General features: G+C 43.3%; 1 protein-coding gene across 1 annotated transcript in view; it reads right to left on the bottom strand.

The window, feature by feature from the left end:
* RALB (RAS like proto-oncogene B) overlaps positions 1–18245 on the bottom strand; it is a 72287-nt gene extending 54042 nt beyond the window's left edge. Inside the window, exon 1 of the mRNA XM_006137715.5 lies at positions 18093–18245. The gene's annotated coding sequence lies outside the window, so the exon portion shown is untranslated. The remainder of the gene's footprint in view (positions 1–18092) is intronic.
* Positions 18246–20338: the final 2093 nt, after the last annotated feature.

Below are 20338 nucleotides of genomic sequence, written 5' to 3'. Positions count from 1 at the left end.
TCCCAGTGAATTAGACTGAAACCAAAAGAGAACATTGCTCAACACAGCTCCGCTGCCATTTCCCAGCAGGTGCTGGCCATGTGCCTACCTCAGTGAGGAAGGTACAAGCACTTTTTCCATAACTAATACTAGCTTTGCCTGACTGATTGAGTAGGCAGGATGCCCACTCTTTCCTGTGGGATAGCTATGTAGCAACAGGAAGCATTCTCTTCCTTCCATAGCCTCAGCTTGCTCCCTCAACAACAACCCCTGCCTATGCTGGCAAGATATTCAAACCAAATTCCAGTACAAGTAATTACACTCTGTCTGCCTGAACATTTCCCTGCAGTTTCAGAGGGAGAAAGTCGTCCTATATCTTCCCTCCCATAAGCTGTTTGTGTAGCACTGTTAACCAACTGCCAAGTTTCATCCCAGCAGTAGGTGCATTTCAGTTGTGGGAGAAGTGATCACCATATAATTTTATTATGTTGTTGATGTGTATGACTTCTAAACACGCTGTGCACCCATATTCTTTGTAAAGCGCTATGATACCTTTTGATATGAAACGAGCTATGCTAATGTAAGATATTTTTTTTTAATTTTCATTAATAACAGAGTATGCACTCACAATTTTTGTTTTGCTTTTTTAATCCCAATTGTGACATTTGTCCATGTCTGGTCCCTATAGCTATGTACATTTTCCTCCTATTGAAAATGGAGTCTTCACTTACCCTCTTGCAGACTTTAAACATTGCTATTAGGTGAGAAACATGCATGCGCCTTACTCATGACAGTTTTTCGCACCCTATTGCAGGAGGCAGTATAGAGGCAGCATAGTCGAATGGATTGAACACCAGATTAGGAGCCTGCATGTCTTATCCTGGTTTTTGCACAAAAATCTGCAGAGCATCCACACCCCAAGCATGTTTTTGAGCAAGTAAATTCACAGTAAATCAAAAGAAGAGAGGGTTTCTTGTGGTGTAGGTATTCTTCTTTCTACGAGGAATAACTCCTTTTTCTTCAAGAGCTCTTTTTGCGGGCAACAGAGGGGTTTTGCGCAAAAAGAGCCAATCGAAAAAAGCACAGGTGCTCTGGCAGCTATTCTGTGAATAGCAATCAGAGCTTTCTTTCAAGAGAGCGTCCATGCAGTCAGTAGTGTGGACACACTCTTGCGCAAGAAGTTTTTGTGGAAGATCTCTTCTGCAAAAAGCTTCTTGCGCAAGAAGCCTGCAGTGCAGATGTAGCCTCAGAGTTCAACAACTCAGTTTCCCCATCTTTAAAATGAGGATAGCGTTTACACCCTATTTCACAGTGTGTAGTACAGATTATTTAATATTTGCACAGCACATCTAAGATATAAACTGCTAAGTATTGCTACAATAGACACGCACATGTGTCAGAGTGTGCAGTACTGTGATCACCATTAGCATCCTTGCTATGTGGAGACTCACAGTCATGGTCTGCTCTTTATGACACCAGTATGTAATCTGGATTTACACCTATATAACCAAAAGAAGAATTTGCAAGCTGTTCCTGGCGAGGCTAACTTTCATTGTAAGGGAGCCTTTTTGCTTCCTCCTTCGTTTTTATTGATTTACCTCAATACACAGACATGCATGGTGCCCAGAGGTACATAAACATACCTCCCTTTCCTGCAAAGATTACAGTAAAAAATGAGTGAACGCACAGTAAAAAGAACAACACTTGCCAACGAGCCAGGGAATCTTGCCCAGGAAGTATGCTTTTCCAAAGACCTGACTGAACATGTATTTAGTAACTTATCTGTGACTGGACAGAGTTAAGTATTTTTAAGAAGTAGATAGCAACGCCTGGTGGTTAAGCACAGAAATGCATTCTAGGAGAAATGCATTTTAAGGAATAGTAATAGAAATGTAGCCGTGTTAGTCTGGTGTAGCTGATCCATCGTCTATAGCCAAGCCCTTCAATACAACCGCATCTGCTCTAATCCCACTGACAGAGACCAGAAGCTTCAGGATCTCTACCAAGCATTTATAAATCTCAACTACCCACCCGGAGAAATAAAAAAGCAAATTGAAAGAGCCAGACGAATACCTAGAAACCATCTACTTCAAGACAGACCCAAGAAAACCAACAATAGAACACCACTTGTCATCACCTACAACCCCCCAACTTAAACCTGTCCAACACATTATCAATAAACTACAGCCTATACTGGAACAGGATACCATACTCCAAGAGGCTCTGGGAGACAGACCCTTAGTCTCCTATAGACAACCACCTAACCTCAAAATGATTCTTACCAACAACCACAGGACATACCACACTAATACCAACCCTGGTACCTTCCCTTGCAACAAACCCCGTTGCCAGCTTTGTCCACATATTCATTCTGCTGATACCATTATTGGACCTAACCAAATGAGTTATAAGATCAAGAACATATATTCCTGCGCATCCAGAAATATAATTTATGCTATCATGTGCCGAAAGTGTCCGTCTGCTATGTACATTGGACAAACGTCTCAGACACTTCACCAAAGGATTAATGCCCACAAAACAGATATCAGACAGGATCACAAAGAAAAAACAATTTCTTGCCATTTCAACCAGAAAGGACACTGTCTCAATGACTTAACCACCTGCATTCTGCTACAAAGACCTTTTACATCTGCACTTGAAAGGGAATCCTCTGAACTGTCATTCATGCTAAAATTCGACACTCTCCCGGGGGATTGAACAAAGACCCCAACTACCTTACCCATTACAAGGATAGCTTCCCCAATTATCACCTCTACTACCATTAGCTTACAGACATCTTCCTTTCCCCACCTCTAATATCATTAATTCACAGACACTTACCTTCCTTCCCCCCCCCTGCATGCCCCTTCTGTTCTGAAATGTGATTTGCCCTTTTCATATGTGTTCATATTTTTAATTGTATCCTTTGGTATATATGGTTGTGACTATTTTCTTCCACTGTTTGTTCTGAGGAAGTGGGTCTGGCCCACGAAAGCTCATCATCTAATAAACCATCTTGTTAGTCTTTAAAGTGCTACATAGTCCTGCATTTTAAGGAGGCCTTTTCATGAAGAAAGCTGGATTTGTTCAGAAAGACTTCTCAAGATTTGCACCAAATAAAATAACTCACAGCCTTTTACACCAAGGTTGCGTCTAGACTGGCAAGATTTTGTGCAAAAGCGGCCACTTTTGCGCAAAAACTTGCCAGCTGTCTACACTGGCAGCTTGAATTTGCGCAAGAGCACTGACTTTGTAATGTACAAAATCAGTGCTTCTTGCACAAATACTTTCACGCTTCCGCTCGGGAAAAAGCCCTCTTGCGCAAGAATACTTGCGCAAGAGGGCCAGTGTAAACAGGGAAGAACTGTTTTGCACAAAAAAGCCCCGATGGCTAAAATGGCGATCAGGGCTTTCTTGCGCAAAATCGCATTTAGACTGGCCACGGATGCTTTTGCACAAAAGCACTTTCTGCTTTTGCAGAAATACTTTTAACGGAAAAACTTTTCCATTAAAAGTATTTCTGCAAAATCATGCCAGTCTAGACGCAGCCCAAAAGTTATTTCTTGAGGAATGAGAGTATAAGAAATAAATCATCTTTTACTATAGTATATTTTTATTATTAGCAAAGAGTGCTCTGAGACATGGTCTGGAGTGACATTAGCAGACACTGGCTGCAGTGTCTTTACAGGATTACCTGTAGAAAATCCCCTGCTATTATCAGACATGCTGACAAAAACAGATATGAGTACTTCATCCAAAGAGGAAAAAAGTAATTAGCTCCCATCCATCAAAGTAACAAGATGAACTTCATAACTGAGAGCTATTGTAGTTTTCCACTGTGTTAATTGGCTGCCTGCACTGAAACCAAGACACAGATGGATCCAGTATCAGTTCTGCGTCAGCAGAAGTTTCAGCTGAAACTTACATCTCTCTCAATCAAGTAACAAAAGAGATTCCCTGAAGATAAAATAATTGTTTCAACTTGTATTTCTGTGACTATGTTCATTTGGTAATTTATACGATGTTGTGAGGACCAAGACTTTAACAGGGTCCAAAAAAACTAGATAAATTGATGGATGTTGGATCCGTCAATGGCTATTAGCCAGGATGGGTAGGAATGTGTCCTTAGCTGCTGTTTGTCAGAGGCTGGAAATGGATGACAGAATAGGAATCACTTGATGATTACCTGTTCTAATCACTCCCTCTGGGGCACCTGGCATTGGCCACGGTTGGAAGTCAAGATACTGGGCTAGATGGACCTTTGGTCTGACTCAGTATGGCTATTCTTATGCTCTTATGTTCTTGTACCTAAATCATCATATTTACACTGCTACTTCAATTAAGATTCTTCTAAACAACTCTTAAGTTTTGGACTATCTTAGGCTATGCAGTAGTAACAGAGAGGTAGCCGTGTTAGTTTGATCTTGGTAAAACAAAAAAAAAGCAGTCATTAAGTACTTTAAAGACTAACAAGATAGTTTATTAGGTGATGAGCTTTTGTGGGGCGAGGGAGTGACAAGGAAGGAGGAAATTGCTTACTGTAAGAGTCAATTAAGTGGCTAATCTGGGGTCACTGCAAATATCAAAAGCTGGGGAGGCTGTGGATTTTTTCTTTTTGCGCAAAACCCCCTTTTTCCGTAAGATCGGTATAGGGTTTTTTGCGCAAAAAGAAAACGTCCACATTGCTTGTTTTTGCGCAAAAACAGATCAGCAGAAAATATGCAAATGAGATTGCGACTCATGCAAATGATCCCTCATTAGCATATTTTTTGCCGAGAAAACTCGTAGCATAGACGTAGACCTATACTCTTACATGATGCTGGAGCTATTGGCTTCCAGTAGAAACCAACAGAGATCAGTCAGAGTCATCTGAAGATGGGAAGTGCAAACTCTTAATCCAACAATTAAATTTAATCAGCTATCTTATTCCTCAGTTCCCAGAAGACGTCTAGTTTGTTCTTATGACTCTTCATATGCTAGACTGAGCAGCCAGAGCACACAGCTCAAAATCAGGAATGGAATTCTAGTTTTAGCACCGCTGATTATTTATTCTGTGGACCTGCCTACCGTTGAAATGCTACTGTAGCATGGCTGCAGTGCTGCTGCTGTAGCGCTTCTGTATAGACACTTCCTATGCTAATGGGAGGGTGTCAGGTAGGTAAACCACCTCCCTGAGAGGTTCTTCTGTCCATCTAGCACTGACTCACCAAAAAGTTTAGGATGGCCTAACTACATTGTTCGGGACTGTAGATTTTCATGCCCCGGAGTGATGTAGCAAGGTCAACCCAACTTTTTAGAAGAGACCAGGCCTGTCACTTAACCTCTTAATTTATCCATCTATAGAATAGGGATAATATAATCCTCAGGGATCTTGTGAGCATTTATGATTAATAGTTGTAGAGCACTGTGGAGAAATAAAGCTTCTCTATTAAACTACTTATGATTATTACTAATAGTGGGGTTGCTATCTTTCTAATTGTTGGTAACCACACCCGTGGGCTCCTGCCCTGCCTCTTTCCACAAGGTCCTACCTCTGCTCCACCTCTTCCCTCAAGACTCCATTCCCTTCTCTACCTCTTCCTTTGAGGACCCATCCCCATTACATCGACTTCTCTCTTCCTCTCGTCTTTGCTGACTGGATCATCTCAACAAGCCTGCCTGCAGTTTGGAGGCAGCCTCAACTGAGCAGTGGTTGGTGCCGGTTAATAAACCAGCACCTCCCCCTACCCTGTGGTAACCTGACTTTTGGTTCGGGCGCTATAAATTAGGGTTGCCAGGTCCATTTTTGACCAGACTTTTCAGTCGAAAGCTGGGAAATGGCATCAGGAAACAGAAGTCTGGGTAAAACTCAGACCAATGGCAACCCTAACTATTAGGACTTATCTCCAGGGAACTATCCTGGCTAAACATAAACAATATATTAACATTGCTAATAGTGTTATTGGATGTATAGACTGTATCTCGGTTCATTGCTATGACAACTGTCTGCCCTTAACATTCCTTGATCCTGCCAGAATGTCTGCTACTTCAGAAATAAAGGTTAATTAAACACATCCGCCCATTAAAGCAAGGTGCAAACACTGCTCTGTGGCCCAAAGCTAGTCTTCTAAACTGTCATTGTTGAAACCCAGCCACAGCTGGAAACAAATTAGTCCTCAAGCAAAATAGCTTCTGTTGAAACTCATTTGTTCCAACAAACACAAAAGGCTTCCCCCCAAGATTAACAGTTTCATCTTGTATTTGTATAACTGTATCCAGTTTCTGCAAGAAATATTCCAGTTGGAATTTATATGTTGTAAGATCTAAGATATTTTAAATGTTTCCTCAGAGTGCTATGATTAGCACATGATAATGGAATGCTGGGGGAACCGATCTTGCCTACCTTGTTAGGTAATTAATGTAATTTAACATAATGAGATAATTCATCTTTCCACATCTATGTTGTTTATTTACTTGGTGCCTTTCACTCCGTTTTCACAATGAAAACAGGCCTGTCAATTCACTTTCACTTAGTCTCAGTTTCTTTGCAAATTCACTTTCTCATGTACTAGTAACAATGTTGCATTTGCATTCTTAATTCTGCAGAGAGAGTTCAAGGACCCTTTCTGCAACCATGCATGATCCACAGCTTATCTTCTCAGAGCAAAGATATGGCTGTACCTCTGTTTCTTTTTCACTGTCCTACAGGGGCAAAGGGATATTTTCATATCATTTCCCCCAGCATGCACTGCTGCCATGTCTACAACTCCCATCACTCCTAGGAACTGCTTATCCCCAGAATGCTTCCCTTCTGTGCTGAAACAATGCAATACAAGAGCATGCAGGACCTCTTTAACAGCAACTATTAATGGGACTCTATGAGTCTCGATTACTCAAGTTTTCACTGTAACTGTTTTTTAAATAAATTTGAGGCTTAAAGTGAAGTGACATGATGTCCTCTTAACCTACAAACTTCTGTGACTATCTACTCCTTAGCTCTGTTCCCCAACGGATGAGAATAATTGTGTGTCCCACTGTCTCCAGGACCAAAATAGAAGCCCCATTTCTTTGCCAGTGCTTTGTCTACCTAATAATAATAAATTAAACTCCCTTCCTTCTTGTTCCGATTATCCATGGGCAATTTTCTCCAACTGATAGATTATTCAGATATTTGCTGAATACATTTCTGTGAATATATTTCTTAGTCTATAGACTCTTCATGCACAGCTCTTTGTGACTATTCAGTGGTCGAAATTCTACAGGTTGGACCTCGCTGGTCTGGCACCCTCAAGACCTGACTGGTCCCGAACAAGAGGATTTGCCAGACCAGGGGAAGTCCCTCTCCTCCTGGCCGGTGCTGCCACTGGGTTAGGGTGCCAGCTTGCCCGCACTCCTGCCTCTGCCCCCTGGGGCTCTCTAGATGCTGCTGGTCCCACTGCTGCCAGGGCCTGAGTACCATGGCTGGAGCTCCACAGCTGGGGCAGTACTCTGCAGCCACCTGGCTCCGCGGCCAAGACTGGAGCGTCAGAGCTGGGGCAGAGCTCTGCAGCTCCCTACCTGGGGCTGGAGTGCCGTGGCTGTCCCTGGGGTTGGGGTAGGGGCTGGAGCTCTCCAGGCGCTGGAGCCAGAATGGGGTTAGGGCCGGAGTTCCATGGCCGGGCCCAGAGCTCCCTGGCTACTGCTGGGACTGCAGCTTCATGGCCACCGGGGCCAGAACTCCCCACCATGCTGCCCACTCCCTTCTACCCCCAACACTGGGCTCCCCGCTGAGTTGCCGGTGCCTCCTATGGCACACTCCTGCCCTGCCGCCAGACCTCTCTGTTCCTGGGCTCGGTTGCTGGACCAGAGAGTCCCGGTTAAGGGAGGTACAGCCTGTAGTTCTCATTAGTTTTTGTCAGACATATTGGCCACGTTGTGTTTCCATTTCTGGATTAGATAAGTAACTCAGACCTGGGTTTCTGTCAGAATACTCACATTCATGAATCCCAATTTGCTTTGTACAAATATTTTCAAATAGTGTTTGATTAAAAATTGCAATTTTCACAAACGTTCCTTCTGGTAAACTTGTTTGCTAGATTACTCATAGCAATTGCACACACAAGGAGCACAGGCACAGCTAGAGTGATTTATTTTTGAGCAAATATTCATGGAAAACAATTTTTCAGTTATTTACTTAGCTTTATTTGCCTCTGATCCAAAATCGACTGAATCAAGGGGAGACTTTCCATTAACTTCAATGAGCATTGGATCAGGCCATTAAATACCATCTGCACAGTACTGAGCAATAGACAAGAGCCCTAGTTTTAACATCATTTTCAAAAGACAAAATACAGGATTATGTAGCGCTTTAAAGACTAACAAGATGGTTTATTAGATGATGAGCTTTCGTGGGCCAGACCCACTTCCTCAGATCAAATAGTGGAAGAAAATAGTCACAACCATATATACCAAAGGATACAATTAAAAAAAAGGGAACACATATGAAAAGGACAGAGTTCTGTCAACAGATGGTGTTATTGCATCTACACTGTCCTTTGCGTCTACATTCTCATGTCGACAAAGTGGCTTGCTTTGTCAACAGAACTGGATGTAGTCTAGACGCTCTGTCAACAGAAGCTTTGTCAACAGTATCTGTCGACAAAGCCTCTGTTGACAAAAGCCTGTAGTCTAGACATACTCTGAATGTCTCAACCACACAGAATTTGAATTTGCATTCTGTGGTGAAGCAGCTAAACTTTCAGTTTATTTTTCTGATTTACTGCTGTGCCAGTTCACCCCTCCCCCACCCAGGCTTTTTGAAAAAGACTTATGGACATAAATGCACATAACTCAAAGGTGCTCTGAGCAAATTACTTCATGTCACAGATCAATCTTCGTGTCTTAATCCACTGGATCTGTTTATTTGATTTTGGCGTGTGTATCATTCTTTAGACGCGGAGTAGTGGATACTTCATGGGTTTTAAATGTGTGAATGAAAGCCATCAAGGGATGCCTCGGTGTCTGGGCAATCCTATGCAAATAGCCTTTTGTCCTTAAGTCTGAGCAGTGGTTGGTAGGGACGGGCCAGGTGACTCCCCATGCAATAAGAGAATCTTTAAAAACAATAGAAAAGTAGGAGTCGTTGGCTGGCAACCAAAGAACCAAAGACCCCAGTGTGAGGAACAGCCCTGGTTTTGGAAGGCTTGGCCAGGAAAGAAACAGTTTTAAGATGAATTTGTAGTAAGTTTGTAATAAGTTCGTACTGAGGATTTGGTATTAGAAGTAGCGAAGCATTTTCTGTTACTTTTCATTTGTGATCTACTTTGCTCTGCCTATTCTCACTTATAGCCACTTAAATCCTACAGCTTGTACTTAATAAAACCACTGATACTTACTATCAAGCCCTGTGTAAATAGTTATTACCGGGGGGGAACAATCAGTGTGTACATCCTCCTTTCATTGTGATAGGGGGCTTACCCAAATGATTAATTGGGGGGTTGATCCTATGTGGGGAGTGGCATCCTAGGAAGCTGGGCCCTAAACTACACTTTCCTTGGACCTGAAGAGGTTCAGTGTCTGTACTGCTTCTGGGGGGCAAGGGGCTTTGATCTCAGCTCGGTGACTTCGCTTGGGGGAGACCAGCGGAGCTGGCCCAGCAGGGTCAGGTGGTGAGAAGCCCCAGAGAATGGGAAGGCGAGTGGTAGTGGCTTTGTCAGCACTCCCGGAAGCCCCCCGAAGGGGTCTTCTGTGACCTCACCCTATCACAACGGCCAATTAGGTTAGCAGGCTGTTTTCAAAGCCTTGCTCTGCATGTGTGATGTTATATGCAACTTTTGGGTGGGGGGAGGGCAAGGGAAGGTCAGGAGGTAGTTTGGTTTATATTGGTGCCCTGTAGGTTAACATAGTTATTGTTGATAACAACCTTGGTGCCATCTGCCTTGCACTGAATTCCACATCACAGGCATGCCTCCTGATACTCAATGCTATATGCAGGGCCTTTTATTTATACCAGTGTAGCTGAAAGCAGAGTCTTATTAGGGTTGACAGATGGTTTCAGAAAAAACTCCGAACAACAGCAACAACAAAAAAACCACACCAGGAAAAAGTTGGTTGAGAAAAAAAAAAAAGCACTGTGGTCCCTTTAAAAACCACGCGGTGAGGCTTTTTGGCCCTAACAGGCTGCTGCCGGCTGCCTGCTATCTTGCCTCCTTGCGCCATGCCGAACAGCTCCCCTGTGGAACCTGGTAAGCACTAGGATTGCCAGGCTGCATCCATATTGAGCCGGACAGCCTGGGATTTTTGCCTCCTGGCTGGGAAAAAATCAGAACGTACCAGACATTTTAGGTGACTGGTATTTTCTGAATTTTTTTTTACGAGACAGGAGGTGAAAATAACAGATTGTCCGGTTCAATACCGGACACCTGGCAACCCTAAGTCCTATACCTAGTAAGACATGTGCTTGGCACTTAATAGAGCAATGAAAGAATTCAAATGAGTTCTGATTCAGGCATACATGTTCAGTCTAACAGCTTCCTCTGGGACTTGGGAGCATGCCAAGGTGCCACTAGTCCCTCCCCGCACTCCAACCTACACATGTTTTTGGCCCATTTTTTCTTCCTACTACTAGACCAGAAAATGAAGTCTATAATCCCTTGTTAGCAGTGTGAAAAGAAAGCCTCATGAATCCAAAAAAATATGCAGAGTATGCTCAACACATCTCTAAAACTTGTTATGACTTGCCGGAAGCATAATGCCTAGGCAAGATTCATTTAAACCTGTTTTCAAAGATTGTATCTCTTTGGGCACTGCTTTGTTCAGAGAGGATACCACAGAATTGCACATCCAAGCAGATACTTCTTAAAGAAGCAATTATTCTCACATGCCAAAGGCAACATTTCATTTAGAGAGAACATAGCCAGCAGCAAGATCTTTTAGGCTCCAGGGGGCAATAACATCGTTATGCTCCATTTGTTGAAGTTATGTGCATTATTATGTTAAACTGCTGCAGAGCATAGAAAGGGGCATTGACTTGTTGTCAGTAAAGAGACCAAAATATGTTTGAAGTGTGTCTCTAGTTTGCCAGCAGAGATCTGTTTGAGAATAATTATTTGGAGCTGGTCAGCATTATTACAGGTTGGACCTCCCTGGACCAGCACCCTTGGGATCTGATCGGTCCCAATCAAGGGGGTTTGCTGAACCAGGGTGTGAAAGGAAAGTATTGAGGCCTACCCAGAATATGTCAAATGAGCACCAGTTTAATTGTAAGTATAAAGGAAAGGCAGCATTGTGAGATACAGGAGATGCAAAATAAAAACAAAATTTGATTGGATGACCAACAATAACCCCGCTTTTAGGGAAGTAAGTAACTCAGACAGCAGTATGCAACAAAGTGATGATTACCCCAAATGGAGCAGATGAAAGTTTTTGTAAGGGCAGAATGAGAGAGCAATTGTCAGGCGAGTGGAGGAGTACCAAAATACCAAAACAGGGTATATAAGGTTGGATGGAACAGACCAAGAGTGGACGGGTTGCGAATCCAAAAAGCTAGGTCTGATCAACCAGAGCTCCCTCCCCGGCGCTGAATCTCGCTGCCGCACTTAAGCTGCGAAAGGGGAACAACACCGGTCGTAAGTTGCAATGAAAAATCCCCAAAAAGGAAAAACATAAAGAAAAGAATATCTCCTGAATCTAAGCAATGCTTCTATCTTTCTTAACATGAGTATTATATATTTGTTAACTCCATAAATTGTTTAAAGGTAAATCAGGAGGGTATATCTGTAGGAGAAGTTATGTCTTGGTTTTTTTTAACTGTACTGTTTTTCTACTCTTTCTTTGTATATTATATTGTCTTAAAAGAATCAAAAATAGTGAATTAATTTAAATGAAAAATTAATTATAAAGTAAATAGAAAAAATAAAAAATCTTTGTTTAACCTCAAAAAGAAGTATTCCTCTGTCTGTGGTTTCAAATCCTTTAAAGAACCAAACCCGGTTACCAAAACAGGGGAGGTCAATTCTGGCCTTCTGCTGCTGACCTCAATGCCCTTCCAGGGAGCCACCGGCCTCTTGGCTAGGCTCCCTTCTTGGCCATCTATGCCACTGACGGCCCTGGCCACCAAGCTCTACTGTCTGTCCCAACTGGGCTCCCTGGCTGCGGGCTGCCAGTCCAGCTTCACTCCTAGCAGCTGCCATGGGTCTCTGGTCCAGAAATATCAGTGGCCTGGTATGTTGCCAGACCAGAGAGGTTCAACCTGTATGAGCAAAATTTGGCAAACTGAAGTGGGGTCTGTTGCGTACATGACAGGGAGATGAGACTGAATTCCCATTATAACTTGGGCAATGACTCAGTTATATGATGTTGGACAATCTTAAATGACTCGGTTTCCCCTTGCCACTCTAAAGCAGGGGTAGGGAAGTGAGAATACTGACCTACCTCACAAGTTCTCTGTGAGATTTGGTTAATGTTTGTGACATGCTTACAAGTATTTTAATGGAAGGCAGTACAGAAGTTATTAAACATAGAGATGAACGTGATATTATAGGGTCACATCAGCATGGCTTCTACAGAGGAAAGTCAGGTCACTCTAATCTATTAGGCTACGTCTACACTGCACTGCTATTTTGGGATATCAGACTATCCCAAAATAGCTATCCCGTGTCTTTACAGCAAGCCCATGATTTCGGGCTTGCTATTCCAATGCCCCTGTACCATTCTGCGAGGAGTAAGGGACGTTTCAGAATAAGGCTTTATTTTGAAATTTGGTGCTGTGTAGACAGTGCCAAATGATGAAATAAGCTACTTCGAAATAACATCGAAATAAGATACACAATTTGCGTAGCTCAAATTGCGTATCTTATTCCGAGATACAGTGCAGCGTAGATGTACCCTTAGACAGTAAAATAGTGGAGAACAGGCCAACTGGTCAATGAAGGCTCTCAGGGAAGGCTATATAAAGAAACTTGGCAGTCATGTCTAGACTACAGCAAACAGAGTAAGGATGAATGGTCAATCTTTGGTATGGCAAAATATAAGAAGGTAAAATGACTAGTCCTCTTGTATTCAGAAACAAGGTGATATCCAATGCAATTGAAAGCATCAAGTTTAAATCTGGTAATATGAAACTGTTTTTATCAAAATACATAATCTTTGGAACTTATCGTCCTCACGATTACTGGGCTAGTAGCCAGGAGAGAAGCAGAAGATGTAACATATCTTTATTTCAGTAAGACAACATAATCCCAAGTATTTAACTTAGGGAAGAATAATCAAATGTACAACTGCAAAATGGGGAAAAATGGGCTTGGCGGTAGTGATGTTGAAAAGTATCTGGGGGCTATAGTGAACCATCAAAATGTGATACAGTTGTGAAAAAAAGCTAAATATTCTGGGGTGTATTATCAAGAGTGTTAGATGTAATACATGGGAGGACATAGTCCTGTGCTTGATGCTGGTTGAAGCCTCCGCCGGAGTAGGGTGTCCAATTCTGTGCACCACACTTTAGGAAAGTGAAGTGAAGGCTAGGACTATGACAGAGTTTAAAGAGAAGCTAGATAATTTCATGCAGGTTAGGTCCATAAAAAACTATTAGCCAGGGGATAGAAAGGCTATTAGCCAGGTGTCCCTGGCCTCTGTTTGTCAGAGGCTGGAGAAGGATGGCAGGAGACAAATCTCTTGATCGTTATCTTCGGTCCATCCCCTCTGGGGCACCTGGTGCTGGCCACTGTTGGTAGACAGGATACTGGGCTAGATGGACCTTTGGTCTGACCCAGTACGGCCATTCTTATGTTCTTATATTCTAAAGATGTAGACAAACTGGAGAGTGTCCAATGGACAAAATGTATACAATTATAAAAGATTTAGAAAACCTGACCTATGAGGAAAGCTAAAATAATCCTGGCCATGGTTATTCTTGAGAGAAGAAAATTGAGAGGGGGACCCAATGAGAATTTTCAAATATGGTAAGGGCTGCTATAAAGACAACCGTGATCAGTTCTCCATGTCTGCTAAAGGTAGGACAAGAAGTAATGGGCTTAATGTACAGCAAGGTAGATTTAGGTTAGATAGTAGAAGAAAAACTTTCTAATTATGAGGATATTAAGTACTGGAATAGGTTATCAAGGGATGTTGTGGAATCCCCATCAGTGGAGGTCGTGAAGAACAGGTTGGACTAATACGTCAGGAGAGTCTAGGTTTGGTTTGGGTGTGGACTTCTCAAGGTCCCTTCTGCTTCTACATTTCTATAATTATATGCTACGATATCATGTAGACCCAGAGCTTAGTAGGTTTAAAAAAGGGGTTTGAACATTTACATGGAAATGAGAATATCCACAGTTACATCAGATGAGATAAAATGGGTATAAACCCCCACACTTCAGGACATAAGCCAGCCACTAGCACACAGCTTGTAGAGAGAATATTCCTCTAGGAACAATTTATTCCTTACATTTTCCACTACAGGATTTCTTGCATCTTCCTCTGAAGCATCTGACACAGGATTCTGCAGCAGGTTGACCACTGATCTGGTCCTACATTCCTAAGTCTAGATCCAGCAGCATGCAGGAGAACGTTAGACAGACACAGTGGAACTAGATGCACTTATCCCCCCGCTTTTACCAGCATGCTTCGATTCATGCAGAGAAATCTCTTTTTTCCCCTTTTCCTGGTTTTTTTTTCCCCACTGGTGTCCTAGCTGCACTGAAGAAGCAGACCTTTCTGGGTAAAGTCAAGCATGTAAGAGCTTCTAGAACTGAGAGGAACTATTAAAATGGAGGAGCAGACAGAGAAATAATTATTTGCAGTGGAAGATTCTCCAATAGAAAGCTGCCGTTAGGCCCACCGACAAGAATTCTGGGCCCTAGGACAGAACCATCAATGGGCTCCCTGTGTCCCTTCTTTGGCTGGAGCCAGAAGCATTCCCCCTCCCCCCCGCCAGAGAAAGCCAAAGTGCCACCCCTTGTCCAGAGGACCCCCTTGTTGGTCACATTGCCATCCCTCACCTGTTCGGAGGCGGCCCCCACCCTGACTAGAGGATCCTCTGGCCAGTCACAGTCCTGTCCCTCCTTTGCCTGGAGGAGTCCCGGCCAACTGCAGCCCTGCCCGTTCCAGGCCCAACTCAGCATTATTTGTTACTCAGCTGCCTTGAAACTTGCATGGGGAGTATAAAAAATGACTTTGAAAGAGACACTTTCCCCCAGAGCAGGTGGGTCTGGGGAAGGGAGGGGAGGCTACAGCTGATCTGAGGCTTGTTTGGCCGGGGTAGAGGGGCAAGGCACAGCAGTAACTGGGGCTCCAGGATGTTTTCCTGGGCAATTGTGCTCCTCCCTGCCCCCTCCATCGCAGACTTGGCTGCCTGTATGACAATTCTAGGCTCTTTACTTTCTGATTCTTCTCTGGAAAACTCACAAGATAGAGGAGATGAGAGTAGATGAAGACCCTTTCTACTGTTCTCCTGCTCAGGTGCTGCTATGTATGAGTTGATAAAACTACAGTAATTGGAGGAATGATGGATAAGAAGTGCAACAGGAGGATGCACGCAGGTACCACATAATGAAAGATGTGCAGTTCCTGCAAAGTTCTGATACTGATCAGACTAATATACTAATACAAGGACCCATTTAAGAGCATTCACTGTGCAGTTGGCACACATCACTGAAGAATCTGGGGAACCTAGGACACCTTATGCCTATATTATTAGCAAGTCGAGCCACAATTATTGGTCTCACCCTTTCATTCTCAAAAATATAGCCATACTTTCTGTAGGTCTGACTCAAAATGAAGTGCATGCATGTGGGTCACAGACACAGCATATTACTGGTGGTGTGTCTTCTAGAAATTGTAACTATTTTTTTAAAAGAACACTTTGGAATCAGACTGGCATTTATTAGTTTAATAGAACATCTTTTGCACGCAATTAGGAAGGAGGTTGTTTCATGAACTAGAAATGAGGGGTTGATTTGAATGTTTTATACGGCAGTGATACATTTTTTTATTGAATGCTGATATTTTACATTTTGGGGAAGGTATGAGTGACATAAAATCTAAGTAATAGAGATGTAGCCGTGTCAGTCTAGTCTTGCTGACTAACCTTCCCCCCTCCGCCTCTCCCCTCCCCCCCATTCTAAAATCTGATTTGTCAATTTTATGTTGTCACGTTATTGGATTTTGAGGGGAGCAGCCAGGTCGCTGCTGCACCCATGGGGGGTGTTCACCCCAAAAGTCGGTACAAAGGGGGCCATGTGAGGTATAAAAGAAAAGCTTACTTTCTATTGCTTCTGGATATGCTCTTCATATATCTGTATAATGCCTGTATGTGGAGTTATGAATATGTACTCTATATGGAGACTGGAAGTTTCTCTGTATGTGGTTGAGTAATGGGCTAGGAATGTTTGCCTATGGACATGCTAATGAGCAAGTCTCCAGGGAACAATGGATCTCTGGAGGCTAAAGATACACCTCACCACTGGCCAAGTGACTCTAGCCAGCTTGGAAGGAACCAGGAAGGAGATAGAAAGATGCGATGTGGCCAACTCCATGATATCTCCAGATCTGCTCCTGATCCCAGATGCGGCCTCGCAGGGATTCATGAGCCGGGAAGAACTGTGGACCCATCCTGGCATAGGATGTGCACCAAGTACTTTTAAGCCAGCAATTATAACATCTCTGCTGCAAGCCTGCATCGAGAACTGGGATATTCGATGCATGTAATGTATGATACTTTAACAACCTTACTCTCATGCGTTTCTTTCTTGTAGTGATAAACCTTTAGATGGTAGATTCTAAAGGATTGGCTCAGCGTGATTTGTGGGTAAGGTCCAGAGTGTAAATTGACTTGGGAACTGTGTCTGGTTTCTTGGAACCGGACAGAACTTGTTTGGGGTAGGTGAGATTGGGTTCTAAGACCCCTCACCTGTGTATGAGGCCCGGGGTCATGTGGGGCACAGATATTGCTGGGGTGTCGGAGGGGTTTTACTCGTGAGGCTTCTGGCAGGCAACTGAAGTGCTCTGTGGGACTGGTCTGTGGCCTATTTGGGAAGGTCTCCAGTCGGGGGGCTGTAAGGAGCCCCAAATTTGAGCAATTCGCCCTGAGCGGATGCCCTCCGCTGTGCCCAGACCCGACTTGGTCTGTCACATATGTGTTCACTTTTTTTGATTGTATCCCTTTGGTATATATGGTCATGCCAATTTTCTTCCACAATTTGATCTGAGGAAGTGGGTCTGGCCCACGAAAGCTCATCACCTAATAAACCATCTTGTTAGTCTTTAAAGTGCTGCATAGTCCTGTCTTTTGTTTCATAAAATCTAAGGGCCAGATTCTGCCACTCTTATCAAGTAGTACCTGACTGTGAGCAGTCCCTCTAAAGTCAGACTATGGTAAGACTCAATGTGAGTAAAGGATGGCAGAATCTGGCCCTATGTTAAGAGGCTGCTAAGGTAAGTGAAATGTGAAAATTGACGGTAGCCTTCTAAAATAAGGCAGCTTCTGCGTAAATGCATAACTTAGCTTGCATCTGCAGAACCACATTGTACAAGGCACACTGTAGATTTGTCTTCTCTGTCTCCCTTTGCACTAAACTGTAGCACTAGAAACATATAGATTAGTGCAGAAGGAGCAATAACATTTGGTAGTTAGGCTAAGGAGTGTCAATGACTCACTATTGAGAAGTTTGCTCAGTCTGTGTGCTTTAGGGATCAGCCGAGATTAGCAGAGGAAAATGGTCTTTCGATTCCCTTTATATTAAGCTTACTGCCATCTAGTATTGTGACGCTCAGTAAGTCAAAGGAGATACAGCAAAAGTAAGAGGTACTTGTCATACAACATTACTGCAATATCAGATTTTCATTCACAGTCATGTAAACAAAGTAGTAGTTTTCCCTCGTTATAGTTCCACAGCGAGTGCTACATTGCCTCTTACAATATGCTTTGTTCCATCTCTGCCCCCCACCAGTGATGTAGTTTTTGTACACTAGACAGCCCATCTGCTGCCCCTTTCACTCCAGCTGTGCCAGGAAACTCATCTGTTCCACGTTTGCTTCACTGATGGAAACTGAAAGTGAGGTGTCATCCTTTGGGTTGTATTAACTTTCCTAGGATGTTCACGCACTTTTCTTGCGAAAGCAGCTTTCGGATTTAGAGAAATTCATTAGCTGATACTCACTGTGCTCAGAAGGGCTGTTCGTCTTCTCGCTGCTCTGTCTTACAGCACACGCATGAAGCAGGCTGGCAATCGCAAAAGCTCCACACAATCAGCTACAGCGTTCCAGGCCAGTTCACACGGTGACTGCGACTGGACTCCTCCTAGTGCTTCACAGAGCAAGGAGAAAAGGGAAGGGCTCAGGATGTGATATCATACATCCAGGAAACAGAGAGAACTGAAATGTCAATTTTTCAGAGCCCCGGGATGCACAATATCTCGGGCCTCCTCCCCCTGCCTCTCTCAATACAAGATACAACAAACAGAAAAGACTAGTTAGAAGAGACAATGTAAAGAACCCCAGGCTCAGCCTGAAAAGTGGATAACCACCCAGCAACCCCAGGGGCTTGCTGCTTAGGTCTTTGTCCCCCTTTTCTGCTTCCTTTGTTTGTTGCCGCCATTCATGATACTATGAGCAGTAGGTCCTGATCTTGTGATCAGAGCCCCACAGGAAAATCCTTGCACCTACACAGGCCTCCACTGCCTCCAACAACACACACGCAGGGCACAAGAGTCCACGTGCACTGATCCAATAGCAGGACCAGGACCCTGTCTTAAATTCTTTAGTGTCGCAACCATGGGCACAATTTTAAAAAGCTTTTCAGTAACTGGGGAGCCTCAGCCCTGCTTCCAGCAGTGACGGAGGCACTTGGGTTCCTCAATGTCGTTGGAAGTCAAACATGCAAGTTTGGATCCAAACTCTAGTCTTGGTGTCTCAAGCCAGTCTGTAATTGTAATCCTTTGTGAAACCAATCCAGGCCATGTCATTGTGAGTCAGTTTCTCAGATTACCACTTAGATTCTTTAAAATAGGAAAGAGTAAGTCTTTGGAGTTAAGCAGATGTTCTAAATTAACTGACACCCATTTTCCCCCTCATTGTCAGGATACCCCCTGCTAATACAATGAGCTCAAGTAGAGTCAGGAGAAAGCAATATAATGTCATTACACAGTCTTTGAACACATACAAATGTTTTCCATGCTGTTTGCTAGGGCCAATTATTGCTTCATTGCATCGCATGCAGACACTCCTTCCAAATCTCCTTCCAAAGATTACAATTCCCCATTTGCTTCCACGTAGTTATCCCTGGGCTTCAGCTCCTTCAGGATTCAGAATCAAAGCTACGCACTGGGAACAGGCCTCCACAGCACACAACACAGTATCTCCTATTTCCATACTCTTGTGTCAGTCTTCTGTAGCTTTCCAGGCATGAGTAGCTGGATCCTTGGGATATTTCAGATTTGTTAGAGCTACCCTTCATTCTGATCTGCACAGCAGGGTGTTCCCTTTTCAGTTCCAGTATTTAAACACGTCCTTAGGTGCCATTGTTGTTGTTCTGCTTGTGCTCTTTGCCAGTAGAAGTCACAGCCTTTCAATATCAGGAACTCAACAATTTTATTTTAAGAAGAGAAGGAAGAACAGTAGTTTACAGCCTGCTAGCAGCAGCATCTGGTAAAATGTTTATTTATCAAATGTTGTTATGGTTCCCAAAGAAACCTGCCAAAAGAGCAAATAGCCAACAAAATACATTTGAAACACACAAACATTTTGGCGCTAAAGCTTTTATGGTCACATTGTGGGACTTTTCTAATTGATTCCACTCGACAATGGATGATTAAACACCTCCAATAACTATGAGTGTTGTGAGCACTGGTGGCACCTGAAATTGGGCAGGAAAATCAGATGAACTAAGGTCCCCCAGTGCTAGTGTGATGCGTAGAGTAGGAACCTATATCAACAGACACAGGCATTGCCTATACAGGAAGGATGGGCTCCACCTAAGCCAACGTGGATCCAGACTTCTGGCACTAAACATTAAAAAGTCGTAGAGCAGTTTTTAAACTAAGAGAGGGGGGAAAGCCGATTGGTGCGGAGGAGCATGTGGATCAGATGGAGACTTTTCTTAGAGGAGAGTCCATTCATGGAAATTCTCTAGGTTTCAGTCAGAAAGAGAGGAGGGGAGATGGTAAAGTATGGGCCAGATCAGACAAGAAACAATCACATATACAAGGGAAGGGAAGACAAATAAACAGTGGTGATTTTTTAAAGTGCATCTACACAAATGCTAGAAGTCTAAATAATAAGATGAGTGAACTACAGTACCTCGTATTAAAGGAGGAGATTGACATAATAGGCATCACAGAAACCTGGTGGAATGAGGACACTCAGTGGGACACAATCATACCGGGATATAAAATATATCGGAAGGACA

The sequence above is a fragment of the Pelodiscus sinensis genome, chromosome 7, assembly GCF_052426305.1.
Source record: "Pelodiscus sinensis isolate ZL-2025 chromosome 7, ASM5242630v1, whole genome shotgun sequence".
NCBI lineage: Eukaryota > Metazoa > Chordata > Testudines > Trionychidae > Pelodiscus > Pelodiscus sinensis.
This window is presented reverse-complemented; position numbering and strand designations above follow the sequence as displayed.